This window comes from Cicer arietinum, chromosome 7 (genome assembly GCF_000331145.2).
Source record: "Cicer arietinum cultivar CDC Frontier isolate Library 1 chromosome 7, Cicar.CDCFrontier_v2.0, whole genome shotgun sequence".
Taxonomy (NCBI): Eukaryota; Viridiplantae; Streptophyta; class Magnoliopsida; order Fabales; family Fabaceae; genus Cicer; species Cicer arietinum.
Genome location: NC_021166.2, coordinates 41225479 through 41230852, shown reverse-complemented (window position 1 = coordinate 41230852; position 5374 = coordinate 41225479). Strand labels below are relative to the sequence as shown.

Genomic DNA, 5374 nt, shown 5'->3' with positions numbered 1-5374 from the left:
TGTTTCTACACCTAACTTGTCTTTTTCTAATGTTTATTATATTCATAATATCATTTTGAGTCTTACTTTTGTTAGTCAAATATGTAACTTCAGTTATTATGTTATATTTTCTTCTACTTCTCATTGTGTGCATGATCCACATTTCAAGAGGCTGATTGGAACATAAAGAATGGTATCATGACTATTATTAATAAAGATGATATCATTGTTAAAGGCATTAAAAGAAATGGCATATACATCTATTATATATATTAAAACAGACCCCTGCCACCTCACCCTGAATGCCACCTCAGTCCATTTCATCCACTTGTACAAATATTTTCAACATCAGCCAAAAATCTGACGTGGACCTCTCCTCATTTCTCCCCTCTCAATCATCCTCTCCTCATTTCTCCCCTCTCAATCATCCTCAATGCCTAATCTCTTTCAATCCTGCTCTCAATCCCTAATATCCTAATCCTAATATCAATCCCTAATATCCTAATCTCTTTAATATCAACTGCATCCTAATCCCTCTCTCCCGATACCAATCCCTAATATCCTAATCTCTTTAATATCAATCGCATCCTAATCCCAATCCCTTAATCCCCCTCTCTCCCGATACCATTCCAGAGCATGCAAAATCCTCTCTCTTCGCTCTCCGCCCCAAAACTGACCCACCGCAAACCCACCGCACAACGCCCATTCGCTTCGCGCGCGGGAAGGCAAACGAAGTCGCGCGAGAAGGCAAAGCATGCAAAATCCTCTCTCTTCTCTCTCCGCCCCAAAACCGACCCATCGCAAACCCACCGCACAACGCCCATTCGCTTCGCGCGCGGGAAGGCAACGAAGTCACGCGGGAAGGCCACGAAGTTCAGTTCATGAGACCGCGGCAGAGTGGAGCAGCCGCGACACGAAGTTCCTTGCCTTAGCTGGATCTCGCTGGTGCCACCTAAACGATAAGCTTAAGGTAATCTCAATCCTGCCCTTCCTCCCCATCTCAATCTTGCTCTCAATCCCTAAGTCAAGGTAAGCTTAAGCGAATAATCTGCAATACTGTGTGCTAAATGCTAATATTAGCAATAGTAAGTGTATATTATCTTATTGTTGCGGCTGAAGCAATGTAACATATTGGATTAAGAATATAGGGAGATTTAATTGCAATATTTTGTTTGTCAAAGTTGAAGAAATTTAATAATTAAATATTTAAAGAATAATCATTTTATTATTATCACATTAAAGGGTATTCCAGTGTGTGAAATGAGTGGATTTGGTTACCTATTTATATGTGTTGATTTTGCTTGATTTGCTTACGAATTTGTAATATCAAATAATCCAATATATGAAATGGATATATACATGTGTAGAGTGTTAAAATTCCCAAACTAAGCCAATACAAGTAATCTTCAGTTGGTAAATTGAATGACTTGAGTATATCGTTCCCTAAAGCCGAAGTCTAAAATAAACAGTTTCCATAATTTCATAAATCTTCTATAAAAACTATATGTAAAAATTAAAATATAGAAAACTGAAATTTAATAATCATGCATGAAGTACCCCCATCCATCTTGTGGCAGTAAATTCATTGACTGAAACAACTCTTTGTCCGTAATTAAGAGGCGATAACCAGTAACCCCAAAGCCACCATGGCTTAATCATACCTGAAAAATGCAACCAAAATCACCAACCAACGACATAGCAAATGTATATGCCTTCCTTTTGTCACATAGCAAAAATTACAAATATTTAGCTCACCCCTGTTCTTTAGAAGCAGGTTTGAAGTGTTCAGATCCCTATAAAGCACCTAGTTGTCATGAAGATACTTCACACCTTTTAGAGGGCTGGATCATTAAGCACTTCACTTCACTTTGGCTAAATGGTTGCTTTATTGACTCCATCAATCCTTTAAGATCATGTTCCATGTATTCCATTACCATGAAAATACTATCAAGATTTGTAGTCTCAAATAGTGGAAGAAATATACAATTCTTTTGATTCAATTTATGCTTCTGACATATTTTGTCCAAGGGCAGTTTCATAATCAGTTTTCTTTATCATTGCAGGTTATCATATTTGTTGATAACTCTGGCGGAGATATTATTTTGGGTATTTTGACTTTTGCCAATATTTAGCTCACCCCTGTTATTTAGAAGCAGGTTTGAAGTGTTCAGATCCCTATGAAGCACCCAGTTGTCATGAAGATACTTCACACCTTCTAGAGAGCTGGATCATTAAGCACTTCACTTCACTTTGGCTAAATGGTTGCTTCATTGACTCCATCAATCCTTTAAGATCATTTTGCCTTTTGCAGGTTGTTTTGGCTGCTAATGACTCATCTTCTATCAATTATATCAAAGGTAACACAAATTAGATCAATGTCTTTAAATACCTGAAGTTCATTTTTCTTTACATTGAACTTAGAGGAACAACAGATTTTGTAAGTCTGTTGTAAGTACTTGTATTAAATCCACTAAACTCTTAATTTTGGATGGCATGATTCATAGTCCATTTTAAAGCATTTTGAAATTACAATTTCTTTGCGTGTGGTGTTCATATGATCTCTTTGACATTGCATGCTTTTTCTGTAGTCATGAAGATACTTCACACCTTCTAGAGGGCTGGATCATTAAGCACTTCACTTCACTTTGGCTAAATGGTTGCTTCATTGACTCCATCAATCCTTTAAGATCATTTTGCCTTTTGCAGGTTGTTTTGGCTGCTAATGACTCATCTTCTATCAATTATATCAAAGGTAACACAAATTAGATCAATGTCTTTAAATACCTGAAGTTCATTTTTCTTTACATCGAACTTAGAGGAACAACATGTTTTGTAAATCTGTTGTAAGTACTTGTATTAAATCCACTAAACTCTTAATTGTGGATGGCATTATTCATAGTCCATTTTAAAGCATTTTGAAATTACAATTTCTTTGCGTGTGGTGTTCTTATGATCTCTTTGACATTGCATGCTTTTTCTGTTGGGATTAGACAATGTAGCATTATCCTATATAGGCCTTGGTTGGATAAATAGCGTAATTAATCACATAGAGAATTAATGTTTATTAAATAAGTGATTGTATATAAGTTGTTTCTATAATAAAAGATAAAATAAAAGTCAACTACTTTAATATAAACTTTACATTGTTTTCATAAACTATGAAGAGTCGAAGTATTGAAACAAATCTCTATGCTCAATTTAAATGTGATTCTATCCAGATTGCCATGGTAATTCTTTTTATCATTTCTTTTAACTTCTTAAAATATGAGAAATTGAATACTGATTCTTTATAATACCATGAAAATACTATCAAGATTTGTAGTCTCATATGGTGGAAGAAATATGCAACTCTTTTGATGCAATTTATGCTTCTGACATATTTTGTCCAATGGCAGTTTCATAATCAGTTTTCTGTATCATTGCAGGTTATCATATTTGTTGATAACTCTAGTGGAGATATTATTTTGGGTATTTAGCCTTTTGCAAGTGGTCTGGAAATTTGAATCTCTTTTCCGTAACGAAGTTACATGTTCTTTTGTTGAAGTGTTTCACGACTTAACGTGGATATATAGTATTAAAGCAAGTGTCGAACCACATAAATTTTGTGGCTTCTTTTTTTTCCTTGTAGCGTGCGTGTTTTACATGTTTCGCATGTACGATTTTGTGATTTAGTAGTGGTGGTAGGATAAGGAGAATAGTGTTAGCATTTATATTTTTGAACACAATAGATCAATGTCTTTAAATACCTGAAGTTCATTTTTCTTTACATGGAACTTAGAGGAACAATAGGTTTGGTAAATCTGTTGTAAGTACTTGTATTAAATCCAATAAACTCTTAATTGTGGATAACATGATTCATAGTCCATTTTAATGCATTTTGAATTTAGAATTTCTTTGCGTGTGGTGTTCTTATGATCTCCTCTTTTAACATATTTTACTAATGCTGTTTTTAATGCAGGTTGTTTTGGCTGCTAATGACTCATCTTCTATCAATTATATCAAAGGTAACACAAATTAGATCAATGTCTTTAAATACCTGAAGTTCATTTTTCTTTACATCGAACTTAGAGGAACAACAGGTTTTGTAAATCTATTGTAACTACTTGTATTAAATCCACTAAACTCTTAATTGTGGATTGCATGATTCATAGTCCATTTTAAAGCATTTTGAAATTAGAATTTCTTTGCGTGTGGTGTTCTTATGATCTCAATGATTTACCTGTAAGATCTTAATCAGAAATCATTTGTTTGTTATATTACGAAAATTATGGTTTCTTTTTCGTTTACGGGCCTATATTGCCAAATCATTGACTTGTATGATGATTACTTGACTGCATGTTTCCTTGATGTTTTGTACCATGGATTGAAGATTATTGATCTTACAAAGGTGTCACCATAGCTTGCTTGCCATGCCAATGATGCAGATCCCGTCATTTTAGAAGGGATGGTATAAGTTCTACCTTTGACATTGCATGCTTTTTCTGTTGGGATTAGACAATGTAGCATTATTCTATATAGGCCTTGGTTGGATAAATAGCGTAATTAATCACATAGAGAATTAATGTTTATTAAATAAGTGATTGTATATAAGTTGTTTCTATAATAAAAGATAAAATAAAAGTCAACTACTTTAATATAAACTTTACATTGTTTTCATAAACTATGACAGAGTCGAAGTATTGAAACAAATCTCTATGCTCAATTTAAATGTGATTCTATCCAGATTGCCATGGTAATTCTTTTTATCATTTCTTTTAACTTCTTAAAATATGAGAAATTGAATACTGATTATTTATATTTTCTTTGTTATTTTTTGTTTATAGGTGAAACATCCTGAGGTTGCAGAATATCTTGGGTCACGGTTGTATGACTGTGTAATCAAATACAATGAAGTTTAGAACATATAGTTCAGACTGATTATTTTACAAGACAAAATTTTCATTCAAGAGTTTGTTCTCTAATACCATTTGATCTTTTTTAGAGTAGTTTTTTAATTGAAGAAACTGAGGATACTGGTGAATGCAGCAGTAGGTCTCGGAAGAGTTCAAACAGTATGTCTTGCATCTGTTGGAGAAACCTATGCTCAGGCCAGCTTCCATGAAGCTGCTCTAAAGATACTGCGACCGACTCTACTTGAAAGATACTCCAAAAGATGTATGTCATTTGTTTTTAAAAAAGCCCTCTATTTATTGTTGATTTCATTTTTGACTTATATTTATGTTATATATGCTATATATGATATGGTTCAATTTTGATATTTTAAAAAGTAAATGTTGCACTCAAAATTAGAGTGAGCAATATCCCTTATTTTGTTTGCATTTATTTTGTTTGAATGAGAATATTTTAAAATAAGGGACAATTAATGAAAATATTGTCAAACAATCAAACAAAATAA

General features: G+C 33.4%; 1 long non-coding RNA gene across 1 annotated transcript; it reads left to right on the top strand.

Moving 5' to 3' along the window:
- The first annotated feature begins 970 nt into the window (after positions 1–970).
- Positions 971–2735, top strand: LOC113787676 (uncharacterized). The gene is made up of 3 exons (XR_003474191.1): positions 971–1008; positions 2291–2336; positions 2686–2735. It is a non-coding gene; the product is annotated as an uncharacterized lncRNA (long non-coding RNA).
- Positions 2736–5374: the final 2639 nt, after the last annotated feature.